Source organism: Danio rerio, chromosome 8 (genome assembly GCF_049306965.1).
Source record: "Danio rerio strain Tuebingen ecotype United States chromosome 8, GRCz12tu, whole genome shotgun sequence".
Lineage (NCBI taxonomy): Eukaryota > Metazoa > Chordata > Actinopteri > Cypriniformes > Danionidae > Danio > Danio rerio.
This window is the reverse complement of record NC_133183.1, coordinates 60,397,106-60,417,612: the sequence shown is the minus strand read 5'-3', so window position 1 is coordinate 60,417,612 and position 20,507 is coordinate 60,397,106. Positions and strand designations below refer to the sequence as shown.

Here is a 20,507-nt window from a genome sequence, read left to right as displayed (position 1 = left end):
TTGTAATAAATCACAAATGATCAGTGTTTTCAATCACAAGAGACTTATTTAAGCTTTCAAATGCCCAAATACACATTAGAAGTAGCAGAACATCTCTTTACAGTTCATGATTTACACCACAGGTGTCTGTGAAATGAGCAATAATCATACTAAGCATAATCTGAGACAACGTGCTTACTTCATACAGTATACACATTGTGTGCATTATTAGACATTTTGTGCTGTCCGTACTTTTGCGCATGCGGGTCAGATCAGGACCAGGATCTTTTCACACTGCAAATCTGATATTGGCCACATTTATAACAACAATGTGAACAGCCATACAAAACAATCAGATCTGAAAAAAGTCCGATTTGAGCACTAAGCATCGCAGTGTGGATGTAGCCTTAAGCCCCTTTCACACATACAGACCTTTCCGGAAAATTACCGGCAATTTTCCGGAAAGGTGTGTATGTGTGAACAGGCCCTTTTTGAAAATACCGGTAAATTCATTCGGGCTATTTTCCGGAAAGAGAAGTTGTAACATTACCGGTAATTTGCCGGAATGCTGCGCTGTGTGAAAGCAAAAGGAAGATTGCCGGAACAATCCTAGAACGTGCTGACGTGAGACGTCTGCTTTAGCCAATCAGAACAGTCAGACGCATTCACGTCCATGCGGTTTATAAGAATAAAAGCCTTAGAATATTTTTCCAGACACATTTAGCTGCTAGATGTTAGTCAGATAACGTTTATATGTTCATCTTAATGCCAACCGTGTAATTAATTATCGATAAGATGCGTATGATAGGCCGTTGTTTGTTTACCTTTAAGCTTTGCGTGTGCCCATGAAACAGCCCATGAGCGCCAGCACACACACATATCATGTACATCTCGACATGCGAAAGTGTTCCTCTATATGTTTTCATCGAAGTTGTTCACAATATTGATCCATCCACAGAGTTTGTGGTGTAATCAAATGTTTACAAATACAAGCGCAGCCGTTTAGAGCTCATTTCTGGTTAATGATGTCAGAATTTACCGGTATTTTGGAATGGATGTGTGAACGCTCTTTTTCGGAAAAATTCCCTAACGTCCTCGCCCTTGTAAACAGCACTTTTTTTGCATTTACCGGTAAAGTTGTTCCGGAAATTTTCCATATATTTACCGGTATCACTGTGTGAAAGGGGCTTTATAGGCCTACTGACCAATAAACAGAGTAGTGATTCTTATACTTATTATTAGTTATTAACTGTGGTTGAGAAAACGAAAACTAGAGAAAACTTGATCCACAAATTCAATCCAGCGATAACTGCAATGCAGCAAGATTATAGTTAATAATTATTTGATTCACCAACAGCTCTGATGTGATGGCGCAATCTGTGGGTGGACTATTAGGTTAAAAAGTAAATAAGGATTTTTCACCTAGCCGTTTATTTACATACGCACATCTACTCTCTATCGCTAATGACTCTGCCTTTTGTTTCTGTCGGCAGAGCACACAAAAACATCCGCTTTTATGCGCGGAGAAAGAGAGAGCGAGAGAAAGAGATGCTGAAAAATCAGACAGAGCAAGACATAGGAGTGTTGTGATCTGGAGGAAGAGTCAGTTTGAGGCAGAACAAGCTGTTCTGGGATTGTTTTTTTGGTAGTATTCCACGAGCAGGAGGGAATTGAGACTCGGAGCGGGTCAGACGGGCTGAGTGCTGAGCTACAGGGGCATTTCAGCTCCCCGTTCCCCTCTTCCATCACCATCTGCTCCAACAGAATTAATAACTTCATTACCAATTCAATCTGCATCAGCTTCCTTAAATGAAAAAAAAATCAACAGGCGTCCGATATGTAAATACTTTAGAGCTTCTTTTCATTCTTACAGTATTGCTACAGTAATTACACTTCAGCCATAGGGTGTTGTTCACTACAGGCTTGCTTATATATCGATAAAAACCTTTGGTAACACTTTATAATAACTACACGCTATAAATCATTTATTAAGCATTAGCAAATAGTGAACTCATTATCTGTTAAGCCTTAACTCTACATTAATAAGCGTTAGTAAGCAGTTTATAACTGCAGCTACTAATGCTCTATTCTTGACTTATAAGCACCTATATGATGTGTTTAACAATTGTAATTTAATACTTAGTTAATGATTTATTTTTGATTACTAAATTAAGTATCACAATATTTACAAACTATTTGTATAAAAGAGTACTTGAGGGTTTTTAGGATCATTCAGAATGAGTTAGTAAATGATTAATAAACTATTGAAATCAACATTTATATATATTATTATTTAGGCATACATTAATGTTTACTATGTATATTAATAAATGCTTTATTGACTCAACTTCATCTAGTTTTGGGACCTAATCTAAAGTGAGGACTATTTATGCTTTATAAATCCCTTATAAATGACAAATAAAGGCTCAGTTAAATTCTAAACAAGAAAAATGACATTATTCATTCCTATTCATTTAAAGATACACAACAGAAAAAAACTCTACTTCAAACGAAAACTTTATCTAAAATAAAATCACTGTAGAGTTTAAACATTGCATCTTATTATATTGTTAAATTATTATATTGTTGTTGTTGTTTTATCCAGTTTTATGTCGTATTTTGACACTCCTGTTATTCAGCAATGTTTAAACTTTACAGTAATTTTACTTTTTAGAAAAGATTGCAAAGATTATTGTTCATTTGAATCTGAGCCTGTAATAGTCATTTATAAGGGATTTATAAAGCATGAATAGTCCCCACTGTAGGTCACAAAACTGCATGAAGTTGAATTATTAAAGCATTTAGTAACATATTAGTTAACTATTAGTATATGCCTGAATAATAAGATATATAAATGTTGATTTCAATAGTTTATTAATCATTTACGAACTCATTTTGAATGATCCTAAAAACCCTCAACTACTCTTAAATACAACTCATTTGTAAATAATGCAATACTTAATTTAGTAATGGAATATAAATCATTAACTAAGTATGAAATTACAATTGTTAAACACATTATATATAGCTGCTTATAAGTCAAGAATAGAGCATTAGTAGCTGCAGTTATAAACTGCTTACTAACGTTTATTAATGTAGAGTTAATGCTAAACAAATAATGAGTTCACTAGATGCTAACGCTTAGTAAATGACTCATAGTGTGTAGTTATTATAAAGTGTCACCAAACTTTTTTATGATTTTCTCTTCTCCATTGATCTAACAATAGGGTTGTTATTTTACCAGATTCAAGCAAATAAACAAACCACATTCATTCATTCATTTTCTTTTCGGCTTAGTCCCTTTATTAATCTGGGGTCACCACAGCGGAATGAACCGCCAACTTATTCTGCATATGTTCTACGCAGCGGACGCCCTTCCAGCAGCAACCCATCACTGGAAAACATCCATACACACTCATTCACACACATACACTACGGACAATTTAGCCTAGCCATTTCACCTATACCACATGCCTTTGAACCTTTGAGGGGAATCGAAGCACCCAGAGAAAACCCACGAGAACATGGGGAGAACATGCAAACTTCACACAGAAACGCCACCTGACCCAGCCAAGTCTCAAACAAGCGACCCTCTTGCTGTGAAGTCTAATGACATGCACCAGTGTGAGCTACCCAAATCAATATAATTAGTTTTGATGTCACGTGCACTGTAATAACGCATATTGAGTAACAGCAAAAGTCTCAGACAACGCTTAACAGGATCTTGAGAGGCACGATTGGTTGGTTGGAGTCAAGTCAGGCCTGAGCCAGGAACAGTTCAAGTGGGGTTGCATGGAAACATGTTGGATGAAGAGCTGAAGAGCATAAGATGATGTGTTACTGAGGGAGATTCGTTCGGCGGGATGACACAAACGTGTGGAGTGGGCTCTTTGGTTTTTCTCTGCAAGTGCCAGAAATCTCGAGTGGTGACTGGAGATGGCGACTGACTGCGAGTGGCGAGTTGGCAGCGCGGCAGGAGGAAGGGTCCATCTGCACACATGCTGCCAAACAGAGGAAATGACAAACTAAATATGGTTCCAATAAAGTGTTAGAAAACCTCCTTCAGACGGACAGAGGTCGACGAGAAACTTGCACGAGAATTGATGATAAAATCGCTATATATGACAGCAGATTCAACAGAATATATAGATAAGTACGTGTTAGCCAGGGGAGGCGAAGGAATCAATGAATGAACAAGATCTGAAATTAGATGGTGATCATTGTCCATGGAAACATCATCGTCATGATGCGGCAGTAGGTGCTTGGGAAGTTTCTATGTAATTGTTGAGATGTTCTGAAAGGTTTTAAAGACATCTTTTAAAAGTTAGTATATCATCCAGCTGGCAAAAAAAAAAGTCTGAACATTTAAGTCCGCATGAAGCTGCAACCGTTTTTTTTTTTACTGTTACACACATAGACTGTAAAATATATGGACGTAGTATCCGTGACGTCACCCATAGGTTTCTAAAGAGCGCAAAAGAAGCCACAAGTAGGCGCGGCCAACTGTCGCCATTTTGTTCGCGCGTCATCACACTCACGGCGGGATACCAAACAAGGGCAAAGAGGCGAAGAGTGAGCGGAGCTACAGACACCTGCTGGCATTTGGCTTGGACCTGGTTCAGACACACTTTACTTTGGGAAAACGCTTATCACCTGTGACTCGTTTGTGTTCTGACCACATGTGCTTGGCTGTACACTATATCAATAAAGTGTTGAGTCTTGTAAAAACACTGCTGTAATACACTGAGCCACTAAACATTGTTCTTATGATGTTTTTCAACAGGAGGAAAATGCTAATTACTAAAACTTAAAACACTTCAGATATAGTCTGTGTTAGTTAATGTAAGACTATTGATGAAATCCAGCATAACACTGTATGACAACGCTTCAGATGACTGCATTACAGCTCTAAATATAAATATAAACAATAAATGATCTTAAATAAAACAAATACATGTATAGAGATGGTATATAAGTATATAACTTTACTCACATGGGAAACGGAGGCCACGTGAATGGTTTGTGAGCACAATAAAGTGCACTCAGCATGCCATGCCATCTAATAATTGTAGGAAACAAGTCCAAAAGGCAGTTGACTGTGTAAAGCCACATAAAACAACACAGAAATACGATAAATATGCCGAGTTCAGTGACTAATCTGCAGGATTCAGCTGAGGTGACGTGACGGCGACCAACGAGACCTAACTGTCACTCAACTGGCCACTCCCTTAATTATGCAAACTTTATATAAAGGAAACGGATGAGTTATAAAAAAATTCACCCCTTCACAGTTGTCATGAAGGGTAATATTAGCTGTATTAACCAAAATCTTTTTTTGTACCAGGCTGTAAACACCTTTTTTCTGCTGTAAAGTTGGCCATTCTAACAGTGGGCTCAATTGAAATTTGCTCTATTTTGGAGCCAGGAGAGGCCAGGACTAGCGGAATTTTGGATGAATTGCAGTTTTAGTTACTTCCGTATTGGCTTCCTGAGGGAGATCGGGAGGTTGCCGCTTGGTTACACATTTCCAAGAGAAATGAAATGTTAAATGAGAAAACAGTGGGCGTGGCTTGTTTTTTCTACAGCGAGCAAATTGGATTTACGCATTTCATTCAGAAACCCCTCCTGTCCCCATTTCTGTTTGTCTTCAAGTATGTTAAGTATGTTTGTCACGGTGTGATGACGGATGAAAACAAAATGGTGGTGGATCCAAATGCATTTAATGAGAAATCGTGCAGTTAACAGAAGAAAACAGGACATCAAAAATCAAAGTATCAAAATAACGATAAAACAAACAAAGCAAGGAACTACGGCAAGATACAGAAACACGGCTCAGGAACAACATACTAACTAAGCAAGACAAACTAGACAAATGACTCAGTAACAAACAAACGGGTGCAGGGTGTATAAATAGTCCAAGAATCAAAACAGGAAACGGAATCAGCTGGATATGTAATCAGTGTAAGTGAAAGCCGGGTGTGTGCACGTGGAATGTGGGGACTACTAAAGTTCGCTAGAGAACTACAGTGCCACCTAGTGGACCATGACAGTCATGACAATGTTAGCCACGCCCAATACCTCAGACACTTTTTTTTTTTTTTTTTTTTTTTACAAACCACAGGAGAGAGCAAATTCTCATACCTCAGCCTCCACATCAGAGTTCCTGAAAGCAAAGAAGGTCAAGGTGCTCCAGGATTGACCAGCCCAGTTACCAGACATGAACATTATTGAGCATGTCTGGGGTAAGATGGAGGAGGCGATGAATCCAAAGAATCTTGACTAACTCTGGGAGTTAGGGGTGTCAAAACTAATTGTTTTTTTGGTGCACCGCGATGCAGACGCAGACAATTCGGTATCGGTTCAGTAATAATCATAACCGGTTATTTTGTACTGACGTCATTTTTCTGAATGAGGTGAGCGCCGGTATTTACAACACTCAGGAGCCAACTCAGGGCCAGCCGGTGGCATAGGCAGTATAGGCAAATGCTAAGTTCGCTGTACATCCAGGGGGGCGCCAGAAATGAGCGCGGTTAAGTTGGTTTTGTTTTCGATATTCCGGATACATTCAGTTATAGACGGCAATAACTCAAAAACCTCTTACCCTAAAAAGATCTAAAGTGTGTTTCCTACAAAAAGACAAAGCTGTCACAGCTGTCTTTTTCTTTTTTTCCGCTCGGCATTACGACCACTGCTCCTTTTAAGCCCTCGCAACATGTGTTCAGCTGGAAGAGCTAGCGGAGCGGAGCTCTCAGTAAGGGACCGTCGGAAAAGTGCTTCTTTTTTTCATGTTTTTTTTTTTGCTTTGCTCAGCGTGAGCTCTCCTGGCTAAACGCATATTGCGAGGCCTTAAGTATGTGTGTGTGTGTTTGAGTGTTTTTGTTTGTTTGGTGCTGTCTATGTTTGTGTTTGTGTGTGAATGAGAGACAGTGTGTTGCTGTGTGTCTGTGTTTATACAGACAGCTTGTTATAGCCTCCCCCCTAAAATATAACACTGTATATAGAAAGCATCGTCAATGCACCGTGATGCACCGAGATATCAAATTGAACCGAATCGATGGCATGATAATCGTAACCGTGAGACCAGTATAGGTTCACTCCTCTACTGGGAGTCCTGCTAGAAGGCTTTCTTTGTCATTCCAGATGACTTTATTAATGCGAGATTTGAGTCATGTCAGAGATGTATGGATGCAGTCCTCCAAGCTCATGATGGAGTCAGACACAATATTCATTCTGTTTCTACTGCAGCAGGACTTTATATTCTATACTGGATATTATTTCTGTTTAGTGACAAGACTTTTGTGTAAGCAAAGTCAGATCTTGCGTTCCTAATTAGATAATAAAAAATCATAATCATATTTTATTTTGGTCAAATAAGCATAATCTAGAGGCCTTTGCCTTTAATAATCATCCAGAAGTCAAGTTATTATTTGTTGTTTCCAAACTTGAATAGGCGACAGGACTATTGTCAGGTAGTGTACATATCAGTCTACTGTCATAAGTTAAATTACACAAAGTTGATTATGACTTTTTTTGTTTTCCTTTTAACGCACCTCCATTTTTAGTTTCTCATAAAACCGAAGCGAGATGTGATGTTTAGATGCGTCCCATGAGTCCAAGTCGATAATGTGCACTCCGGATGGAACCAAAAAATGAAAAACAACTTTTGCTCTCCCATCGTGTTTGCATGCAATCCACAAAAGACATTACGTTTGCTCGTACGGGGGAGTAACAAGCCGAATCAGGGTTGTAATTTAATTTCTAAAAAAAGGAATTACAGGCTACCTTTCTAAATAAGGGTGCCGGAGTGAGAGGGGAATGGTTCATTTGTGTGGCACCTGCTGCAGTCTGAAGCCCAGGAGTATTCCAGGACAGATAATTCCACACATTGGCACGGGATGTTATTATAAGTTCGGCGAGGGTTAGAGGAAGTCGCCGCGGCAATTACTCACCTCCCACCAGCCTCATTAAACCTCTGACCAACCATGGCGCCTCATCACAAGGAGCCGACCAATCAGGGAGCAGACAGGCTGCATGGCCGCCGCCCACACAGTGACAGGGTATTGAGAGCTTGTCTGTCTGAGCACCTGAAATACATTTGTTTATTCACGAGGTGTCGCCTGGCCAGACGGGGAGGAGGAATTGCAGGGACGAAGACAGCCTGGCTTTTTCACAGACTATGATCATATATGCTGCTTTTAGTCGAATGTATTTGTGTTTAGATTTACGAGTAAACGCCTGCAGGATGAGGGAATGACGGAAGAGTTGCTTTTTTATAGCTGTAGGATCATTTTTTCGTGGTGTTTTATACTTGCATAAAACCAGTGTGTGAATTATACATTGACGATCAGGTGAGAGGGTGTTCAACTTTTTTCAGATTTAGTTTGGTAATACATGCTTCAGTCAATCAAATGTATGAATGTATTAAAATTACATCTCATTTATTGATAAAATGGCGAGGCAGTGGCGCAGTGGGTAGCACGTTCGCCTCACAGCAAGAAGGTGGGTCGCTGGTTTGATGCTCGGCCTAGTTGGCGTTTCTGTGTGGAGTTTGCATGTTCTCCCTGCGTTCGCGTGGGTTTCCTCCGGGTGCTCTGGTCCAAAGTTCAAAGACATGCAGTACAGGTGAATTGGGTAGGCTAAATTGTCCGTAGTGTATGGGTGTGTGTGTGTGTGGATGTTTCCCAGAGATGGGTTGCGGCTGGAAGTGTATCCGTTGCGTAAAAATTTGCTGGATAAGTTGGCGGTTCATTCCCCTGTGGCGACCCCGGATTAATAAAGGGACAAAGCTGATAAGAAAATGAATGAATGGATTATTAATAAAATGTATACGATTTCAGTGTTTTGAGGGATATTAAGTGACTATTTTAGAGGTTACTGTAGATCAAACTATACAAATTATATCTAATTGTAAGGTCGCTGTACATCCAGGGGGGCGCCAGAAATGAGCGCGGTTAAGTTGGTTTTGTTTTCGATATTCCGGATACATTCAGTTATAGACGGCAATAACTCAAAAACCTCTTACCCTAAAAAGATCTAAAGTGTGTTTCCTACAAAAAGACAAAGCTGTCACAGCTGTCTTTTTCTTTTTTTCCGCTCGGCATTACGACCACTGCTCCCTTTAAGCCCTCGCAACATGTGTTCAGCTGGGAGAGCTAGCGGAGCGGAGCTCTCAGTAAGGGACAGTCGGAAAAGTGCTTCTTTTTTTCATGTTTTTTTTTTGCTTTGCTCAGCGTGAGCTCTCCTGGCTAAACGCATATTGCGAGGGCTTAAGTGTGTGTGTGTGTGTGTGTGTGTGTTTGATTGTTTGGTGCTGTCTATGTTTGTGTTTGTGTGTGAATGAGAGACAGTGTGTTGCTGTGTGTCTGTGTGTTTATACAGACAGCTTGTTATAGCCTCCCCCCTAAAATATAACACTGTATATACACTGTAAAAAATTTCCAGGTTTTCACAACAAGTTACTGTAATTTTTCACAGTAAATTACATTAGTATCCCTTCACAGTATTTTACTGAAAAATTCACAGTAATATGTTGTATTCATAATTTTATTGTGAAATTACGGCAGGTAGCATGATTACAGCAAATTACTGTGAAAAGGGCTATATCTTTTGCTCGTTAGTTATAGAAATTCAAACCTTTTATAAATCAACGTAGAAATTAATACAAATTAACTTTTATGCTAGTATTGACACTTTTTGAATATTTAGAAATAACAGAATGTTATAGCCCCCAAAACGATTTGATTACCAACATCTTTTTGGTTGTACTGCACCCTTATTTAATTTTATACAGTTAACATAGAATAGGAAATAATATTTAATGAACATAACTGTGTGCTTAGCCAAGACATAATAAACTGGAATAAAAAGTAATTAATTAATGACACCAAAGACTGTTAAACAGCCAACAATTATTTCAATGTCAGGGTAAATGTCTGCTTTAGACGGTTTCATGAGTATTGGGCACCTGTCATCACCTGGAGGTCACTAATCTCAGAATTAAATATATGTATATTTTATCTATATAAATAAACCACAGATTAGAGTTTGAAACAACTACATTCTAGCATGAAAAACAGTTAAATCTTCATTTTCTGACGCATATAGAACCATCGAAGACGGGCCAATTGTCCCAATGTCTAGCCTGAAGACAGGCGCCGCTCGGGGGATACATGAGTAATGAGCGCCGTTACCGCCTGGAGGTCATAGATCTCCGCTACCGGCAAAACACACTTAAAATTACACACAATCTTTACTAACAATCCACAGATTTGAGTTTTGAAGAACTACATTCTCGCATGAAAAAGTGTTAAAACTTTATTTCATTACATATTAAAAGCAATATTTATAATATCATGTGCCTTCTCATCCACCATTACAGCTTGATGCAGCTTGGTGCAAAATGAATCCTGGGAGGAAAAAATAATAATTCTCAATACACTCCAAACGAACTTTATTCTTATTGTTAAAGTCAGAGATATATAATATTTTGAATGGCGAAGAAAAGAATTAACTTTATATTTCAATCAATATATTACTTTTGCACTGCTTCGGTTCAGGACTCGTGTGACATTGAATCAGATTCAGATATTTTATCAAGCGTGTTCATAAGCTTATACTCATCAACATGCAATTCGTGTACAAGCAGTACACGAACCAAGCAATATGATGAAATATTAATGAATTATATGTCTGCGTCTTACAATATTATACAAAAAGGAATCGGTTTCAGGCGAATTCGACTCTTTACAGTTCACTTAAAGGATCCGATTCATTGAACAGAACTGACTCAACTCGACCGCAAACAAGCGCCATCACCACAGACAACGCCTGCGTTTGCAGCTGCCTGACGGTCGTCTCTTCACCCAACGGATTCTTCCTCGGTAAGTGTTAAAATGTGACTTTTGTCCGTTAAATGATTGTAGTATGTGTATTTCTGTATAGTGCATGTCATTTAACAGGAATTTACCGAGTACTTTAGTTGTACTCGCATGTACAGGGTCTGAGCGCGCCTTTTTTTAAACAAGAAATTAACGACGCCAGATGGTGTTCTGAGGTATTAGCCTAACGTTAACGTTAGTTCCTGAAAAAAGAAAGGGAATTTTCTTTAATTACTTTCTTGTTAACTGCATTTTCTGTTTCAGTACAAGACTGAAGTAAAGGTGAAATGACTATAAAGTTAATTAAGGTAAGCTCTGGCCTTCACTTAAGTTAACGTTACGGTTAGTCACCATCATGTACGTTAATTTTGTTCACTGTTACGTTAACGTTAAGTTAATTAAATAAACTAAACTCATTATGAAACAAGTCTTAACTGTTTTATTCAATGAGGCTTATAATACAATTCAGTTGTATTCTTTTAAACTAACACAAACACAGTACATATTGTATATTTCTCATTGGTGTTAATGCAGTGCTAACATTTACTAATGAGAACTAATTGTATATTGTCACTAACTGTAGATTTTATTTTTTGGTGTTCAGGTGTACCTGATATATAGCTGAAGTGTGAGGTGAGTGTAAATTCTGATCACACAAATATAACCTAAATTCATTATCTCAATCTAAACCTATATATATATATATATATATATATATATATATATATATATATATATATATATATATACACGCACACACACACACACACACACACACACAGCGTGTGTTAGGTTGAGTCTTATTCTACTCTTATTATAGTCATATTTTTTTTGCAGCCACAGCCTCTGATGTTGAAACACTGATGCTACCAATCACCCCTCGCTTGATTATTAAAGGTAATGTTGATGCCTTCCTCATTTTTATTAGATTTTTAAATGTCAGGTTTTTCACAGATTTGTTGTGAGCAGTTTCTTGTACAAACTCTTTCTTCCAGAAGTTTCACCAGTACCTCCAGTCGTAGTAAATATTGGACAAAGATTTTTTTAAACTATAGTTTTTATTTTTATTAGCAATTTTACTGGGCATGTGTGTTTGTTTGCTTGGTTTTTAATAGGCAGAGCATGGAATGTCAACTTTGTTTCTACAAACAAATGTAATTATTCACAAACATCTCTAATTTAGTCTTTCTTTCCCCAGCAGTATAACATCAAACAAACAGTCTTATTCCTTGGATGGTCGAGTGGTCATGAGACCTCACCTGGATTTAACGACTGACTTTGGATCTGGTCTGAAACTGAAGTATGCTGAAGATGCCTTTTGCACTCTGGAATTTAAGGTAATGTCTACAATAAATATTGTAACTGAGGGCTTGTTTTGGGGGGTTAAACAAGGAATGTAAAGGAGCACAAGTCATGACTCCCCTTGTCCCCTTGTACTAAAGGGCTGTGTTGCAGACTCAATTTGTTTGTCTGTGCTGGAGACCAGAGGGGAAGCTGTCTTTAAAAGGATGGGGCTCTTATACCATTTGTGATGTTACCTATTCAGGTGAGTGGATTACATACAAGTCATTGCAAATGCATAAATAGTGGTAATTTTTTACTGGGCAGCACAAATTAAGTGAAACTCAAAAAATGTGGAAAAAATATTTGGAATATTTGCAAAAAACTTGATTGAAATGAAAACAACTCAAGTGCTGTATCACTTCAATCAAGTTTTTTTTTTTTTGCAAAATTTTCCTAATATTCAAATCATGAAAAATTAGCTTGATGCAAGAAACATCCTGCTAGTATTCAAGAGCAAGTGCTGTGATGCATGTGTTTACTTTGCAATAAGTGTGAACCCAGCATTAGATTATAGTCTGTAAACAGAAGATGTAAATCAAATCAACTGTTTTAAAATGCTCTGCCTAGGTCATTAAAATCACTATTTGTTGTTAGACTGTTCTTGATTGTGTGTTTGTAATGGAAATGTTTTTCAGATGTTTTATTTAAATGATTGTAGTTTGACTGAGCTACAGTAATTTTGCTCTGTAGTGCAGCAGTAGTGTCCCAGTAGTGTTGTATGAAGCTAACTGTTTGTCTGCCCTTTTGCTTATAGGTGCTTTTTGTGCACCAGTTTGGAGATGGAAGACAGACGAAGTCAAAGAAGCAGAGAAGACGCATCAACCAGCAAGTGTGTAAAATTATCAGGAAAATGATTGACCTTGAATAGACGACTGCCTAATTTAGCAAGAAGTTTTCTCTCTCATGTGTGTGTGTGTGTGTGTGTATATATGTATATATATATATATATATATATATATATATATATATATATATATATATATGAGAGAGAACGCATTCTGAAGCACTGCTTTTTATATGTATGCTACATATGATGTCAGATTTTTTTATTAATATGTTCTTATAGCATTTTTTGAGGCTTCACCTTCACCTTTTGAAAGTTTTCTGAAATGTTTACACAGATGTCATTAAGCTGTTAAATAAATCTGTAAAATGTATGTGTGTTTGTTTTCATTTTAATTTTAGAGTCTTCTCAGATCACCCAAAAATGAAGATTCTGTCGTCATTTACACATTCTCAGGTTGTTTGGACACAAAGGGGAATATTTAATATTTTTATTACTGTGTTTAACAAAAAAAATCATTTTTAACAGAGCTGGAACAACCTGAGGGTGAGTAAATCATGACAGAATTTTCATTTTTGTGTGACCTAAATTTGCTTTGAAATTTTACGGCACCAAACTGTTAAATTACAGTAATCTGGGATATAACTGTAACTTTACAGTTAAATCAGGTATTTAAACTGCAACCTACTGCTAAATCACAGTAATCGTTTTGCAAATTCACAGTAAAATATAGTTAATTCTACAAGATAATACTGTGAAATCACAGTAATGGACTTTATTATCTACTGTAAAGTTACAATATATGGTTGTAATTTCACAATAATTTACAGTGACAAAACCACAGTAAATTACTGTGAACTACCTCACAATAATTTACTGTGAATTTACATACAGTAATTTACTGTGAAAGTAATGCAATTATTAGCCAGTAATTTACTGTGAATTTAAGGTCAAATTTTTTACAGTGTAGAAAGCATCATCAATGCACCGTGATGCACCGAGATATCAAATTGAACCGAATCGATGGCATGATAATCGTAACCGAACCAAACCGTGAGACCAGTATAGGGTAAGAAAATGAATGAATGGATTATTAATAAAATGTATACGATTTCAGTGTTTTGAGGGATATTAAGTGACTATTTTAGAGGTCACTATAGATCAAACTATACAAATTATATCTAATTGTTCTTTTTTTTTTAGGTTACATGCAGATATAATCACCTGTTTTACAAGAAACGTGTTGTTGAATACTTAAAGATGTCTATCTGCGCTCTAGAACTGCCAGTTTTAGACTCTAATATAATTTTCCTATTGGCTCGATTATGCATTCACAATGGTATAAACCGGGGCTACTTAATTGGCGGCCCGCGGGCCAAACCCGGCCCCCGAGACAGTTTGTTTCGGCCCTCCAAATAGTGTCACCAAGACATCAAAATTAAATTAGGTTCAGTCGAAAAACGGTTATGAAGTGACGTGCGTCTGTTCAATACAGCATGAGCTGCAGGATGCGCAGAGCGCGAGTCACCATAAGCGAGTGGTGCGGGCAGCCGAAAACATTTGGATATGTTTTGTAGAAAATGCCTTGTGTACAACGCACTGTAATCATTAATAGGGATGCAACGATTAGCTGATTTCACTATTAACTGTGCTTTAATTCGTCACAGTTAATTAATTGTAAAGGCTTCTCTAAGCCGCATTTCTGTTGCACGGAAAAGTTATGACAAGTTGACACCTTTGCACTTGTTTAAAGTTTCAAGTATGTACACCGAGGCTACTACGCACGCACACCGGATTAACTATAGCAGCGGCCGTTCCCATATCATGTGTTTTTCGCTTGCAAGTTTGTTATTTCTAATGTAAGAATGACAGTGTGCGCGCACAAGCGGAGCAACGCACTTGCATCCTTCCGGGCGCACGCAGTAAAAAACATATCACGATTACAGTTGTGCGTGCCTTTCAGTGCAATGTAAACAAAAGATATGTTAGACTAATTATTATTAAAATGATTATGTACGCATGAACCCAGATGGCAACAACAGTTAATCTAAATAGCTACTCACCTAATATAATGCTTGAATTAACATTAGATGTGATAACCCTGAAACCATGATTATTCTTCAGACTATATAATCGTGCAACCAAAATCGATAATTGTTGCATCCCTAATTTTGATGCAGCTCCTTACATAAAATATGAATGTGTCTGAATGTAGAGGAAGCTATACTTCAGCAATGCACTGCTGTTGTTGTGCTCTGAAATACAGCATTTGAATATGAAAAAAAAAGTCAACTGGACAATGCAGTGATATTATGTTGTTTTAAAATACAATATATTAACATTTTAATGTAGAAAAAGCCAACGTGGGTGTCTTTATGAGCACAAATACAGCATATGGGCTCTTATATGCTGTTGTGTCATCACTCATTTAGCAAGTCATATCTCTTCGGCCCTTCGTTTGGGATGCTTTTCATTAACCCGGCCCCCGAGGCAAACTAATTGAATAGCCCTGGTATAAACCATTATAAGGGGGGTCAAATGTATTTATATTATACATTTTTAATATTTAATATTTAAGATACCAATCAGAGAACAGAGAAAGCTATTCTTATTATAAAAGGGCTGATCCCTCATACCTCTTGTTTTGATGTCCTTCAAGGGGTATATAGCATTAATTAGGGGGGTCAATTCCCCCAAACCCCCATGTAGTTTGCACCCTGCATAAAACCACGATGCAATTGTAGAATTAAATGGACAGTTCACTTAAAATAATAGAATCTTGAAATAATTTATACATCATTATTGTAATCAGTGTTGAGTATGTTAAGTAACTTGGTTGAATCAGAAGTGTTAGCCCTACCGAATTAATAGCCCCCTGTATATTTTTCCCCAAATTTCTGTTTAATGAAAAAAAGATTTTTCAACACACTTCTAAACATTACAGTTTTAATAAGTCATCTCTAATAACTGATTTATTTTATCTTTGCGATGTTGACTGCCCATAATATTTGACTAGATATTTTTCAACACACTAGCATTCGGCTTCAAGTATTTAGAAATAGTCCACTATATTTGTTTTTTATTTATTATTTTTATTTAACAACCTAATTTCAATTATTTACATTACAAAGGCAAATAGTTTTAATAGTCAAAACATAAAACAAACAAAAATATCCTGTCCCTTACAGTGTGTCTTATAATAAAATAAACATAAGTGTTAAAGTCACTCTTGAACTTGATAGATAAATAAAATGTTACAAAGTGTGTGCAATGGTACTGTCATGTTTACCAGTGAACAAACGACCAGATGTCGCTGGTAAACACTCACTCATGAAACTACAAATCTGCCAGTAAATGGACTTCAACTTCATACATGCTCTTCGCCCACACACCTGCTTCCTCATTTAGCTTGATTACTTTAGTACACCTGAGAACTTTCAAAGAATGATTAACACACACTATTTAAGACACACATTTACTCATTCAGTTTGCCGAGTCTTGTTTATCTGTAAGGTGACATTACAACGCGTTATCCTGGTCTTGGTTTCCCGTGTTTTGATCTTTGCCTTGTTTATTTATTTAATGCTGTTTGCTGCCTGCCTCTGACCAACTGCCTATTGTTTTGACCTTGACTCTGGATTGCCCTCATACATCTGTTTGCCGGTATTGACCACTGCTTGCTTGACAATTCTAATAAACCTGCACGTGGATCCAAATTTCTGTTGTTGGTGTCACTCCCCGTCGTTACAGGTACAGTGCAAATGCTGAACAATCAAAGCAAAATGTACATCATGTCAATGTCTATCAATATCAAGCTTCTAAAATCTGAGTATAGCTTAATTTCTATTACAAATTAGGTAACATTTTTACATCCGGGCAGTGACAAATATATTTGGTGGTAAATTCAATTTGATCACCATTTAAGTTGATATTTAAATTATTTTAATTGCTAAAACGTTATGGGAATTTTTTTATTTTATTTATTTTTTTTTTACACCTACTCATAAAATAAATGTGCCTAATGCATCATTATAACAAAATCATTTTTGCTTTTTGTGCATAACAATGCAAGTAATCACGATTCAGCCCCAAATCCTCTGCTTCTCTGAATGCATTCCTTATATTTTTATTTTTATGAATGAATTATTATTTTTTCTTAAGCATGTGAAATCATCCTCATAAGTGTAATTAAAAGTTCTATTAACCTGCTTCTCTGAATTTATTTATATACAACTGTTACATTCATGTACAGTATTTAAGGTAGGCACATTATAATTAACTGTAAATTCAGTTTTACAGGTAATCTCAATTAAATTTAATTTTAAATTTTCTTCAGGTAATATTTCATTATTAATTTAGTTTTTTAATTCAGGTAATTTAAACTTAATAGACATTAAAACTGAATTTACAGTTAATTATAATGTACCTACATTAAATACTGTAAATGAATGTTAAAGTTATGTATAAATCAGGAGTGCCCAATCCAGTTCCTGGAGATATACCTTCCTGCATAGCTCAGCTCCTGATCAAATGCAAGTAAACCAACTAGGATCTGAAGAAGCACTTTGTAATTAGGTGACGTTTCTCAAACTAATTTCAAGAGGAGCACGTGATAGGATTGACTACAGCTGATCCCTATCACTAATCACTAACTAGCCAATCGGATCACTCTAAATTCAATATAAATATCCAGCCTAAACTTCATTCCTCATCTTCGTTTTGGGAACCCCCCCCATCCATCCCTTCTCCCTCCTCCTCAGTTTGGGCAACACGGTGGCTCGGTGGCTAGCACTGTTGCTCCACAGCAAGGAGGTCATTGGTTCAACACTAGCTGAGCCAACCGATACTCTCTGTGCGGAGTTTGCATGTTCTCCCCGTGTTCGCGTGGGTTTTCCCCGGGTACTCCGGTTTCCTCCCACACTCAAAAACTATGCAACAAAAGTTAAAGTCACAAGCACTTACTACAAACTAGCACAACTAGTGATCTATTTTGGGAAGCTATCAAGAACTACCTGATCTCATATCCCTCCAAATGCTTATTGACCAGGCGGGAGTATTGGGCTCATCTATCACCGAGCTCAGGGTTCTCTCCCGGGACAGCATGCCAAACTAGCTTAAATAGTCAAGCATTATCTAAGTGTGAACTCTTGAAAGACAGGTATGATTGATCAAGATTGCAGCTAAACTCTGCATGAAGATACAGTAGATCTCCAGGTACAGGATTGAACTCTTAATGTTAAGCTTAACATCAAGGGTGAAAACAAAAATAATAATAATTTGGTACATTTTGTAACTCATTTTGTAACACATCTAGTGCTGCCTGTTCACTTTTATTTCCAATAAAACAGAAAATTGAACATTTTTCTAAACTTCTCCTTTTGCCTTCGCAAAACTCAAACAACTCTGTGACCAGACTGAATGATGAGGGAATGTTAACTATGAGTTCACAAATAAAAGGGTTTGAATATAAATAAGGAAATTCTGTCAAATGCGATTCACAAGATTCTTCCAACACAACCATGTAAAAATAGCAGGCCTCCTCTTTCCTGTCTGTAATTCCTTTGTAAAACAAGAGCTGATGTGCAATCATTCCTGTTACACATGAGAATAATTCACCCACATGCCTCACAAACACTTCCAAAATAAAAAACCTGACTTGAGAGATGTAATTTGAATCCAAACCCAAGTTTCTGCAGTGCGTCTATGTGTCATGTCAGTCATTTTTCATATCAACCCCGAGCTTAGTTATTGGATTCATTGGACTCCCCTGTGAACCAATAGGACTGCAGCAAGAAAAATCTGAGAATAAAAAAAAAGATAAAAATCGCCTGCAAGATTAAGGAAGGATGAGAGAATATTGACTTAATATCGAGCAATTAAAGTGTGTCTCATGCGCGGTTGTTTAAATACGGCGGCGTCCCCATGCACAGCCTGATGAATCTGCCTCTAGATCCCGCCGGAGCCGAGCGCTGATGACTAACATGATATTTTTACTCAGTAATTATGTAACTCATCGGAAACGCAGCACAAGTGTGAAGCACATGGAAGGTGCAGATACGGTCCACGCGATCCAGGAATTGTTTGCCCACCAAAGTGTTTCTGACACCTTTTGCTTTGCACATTATGTCCAGGATTGTCCCTGCCAATGCGCTGCTTTAAGCAACCTTAATTTTAAGGCTTTGTTCTTTGTATTATTCACATTAAATGCAGTGACTCGTATTAATAGGCATGAAGGTTCACCATATCTAAGGTTTTTACACCTTTTCCAAAGTCAAATATAAGCACTTTACAGGTGCATTTCCAAACTTTGGACTCACTTTATATTAAGTAGCCTTTACTACAATGTACTTGCATCCAAAAATAAATACAATGCTCTTATGGTGTTCGAAATGTATTGCAGAATCCTTCTGGTGCTCTTAAGGTGAGATATGGGTTGCATTAAAAAAAAAGGATGTTTGTGGCTTATTTAAAATGGGTTCTTGTGCTTTTTGGGACAACTTAATAATAATAATAATAATAATAATAATAATTCCAACCCAGGCTCATCCTGGAAGCGTAGTCCCGCGGACATGTCTGGAGACCACGAAATATGTCCCAGGAGGTACGTATTTGTGTAGTTTTTGTTTTCGGGAGGCCGCTGTGTGCGCTTTTTTGCATCTTGAATGCCTCACGTGAGCGCACCCGTGATGTTCTTGCGAAAAGCCGCTGGAGGCCGCTGTCGAGTGACCGTCTGTCCGACTGACTGAATGATTGACTGGGCGACCGGCCAATCGGCCGACCCAACCTCCTCCTTCCCTAAACACAACCGGTTTTACAGATTGACCCCCTCGCCCGCTTGCTTCTCTAAACGCAAGCAACAATTTACAAAAGCCGTCCAGAAAAAGAAAAGCCCTCGTCTGATTTTGACAGCATTTTCAGATTTCACCACATTCTCACCCTGTTATGAACTCGTTCACCTTTTATTTTGAAATACTGTTTTTGTCTTACCTGATTTCTGGAACCGCTCTTTTCTGGACTTGAACCCAGTCAGCTCCTCTCCACTTCACGCCGATCGCGCTGACGAGCTAACCGGACAAACTGGTTAGGGCAGGAAAGCCCTCCACAAGGAGGTGAGCTGTCAGTCGGCGAGCGCAAATAGGAGCAGCGTCACACCGCCCCATAGTGTTCGCTTAAAAAAATTAAATGCAGCCATACATACCTCCGGCTACGTAAATCGCAGCCTCCAGAAACGTCTGCGGGACTATGTTTTCAGAATGAGCTTGGGTTGGATAATTCCTTCAAGTTGTCCTAAAACAAAATCGACTGTGTTCAGGGTTCAACGCTAAGGATTTGTTATACTGACCCGATCGAACCAGTGGTTCAGATTTTTACTTGCCCTGCCAATATTTTCACTGAAAAAAAAGTGAATAGCTATTTCTTAGCCACAAATAAAAAAAAAAAAGTCAAAATGTTTGTAAATCTAGAATTTAAATATATATATAAAAAAATGTTAATACAAGTATAATGAGCAAAATTAAAAGTGC

The 20,507-nt window shown here is 37.6% G+C and overlaps 1 protein-coding gene across 2 annotated transcripts in view; it reads right to left on the bottom strand.

The window, feature by feature from the left end:
• Nucleotides 1-20,507, bottom strand: part of pebp4 (phosphatidylethanolamine binding protein 4) — a 176,659-nt gene that overhangs the window by 83,116 nt on the left and 73,036 nt on the right. The gene's annotated exons all lie outside the window — the stretch shown is intronic.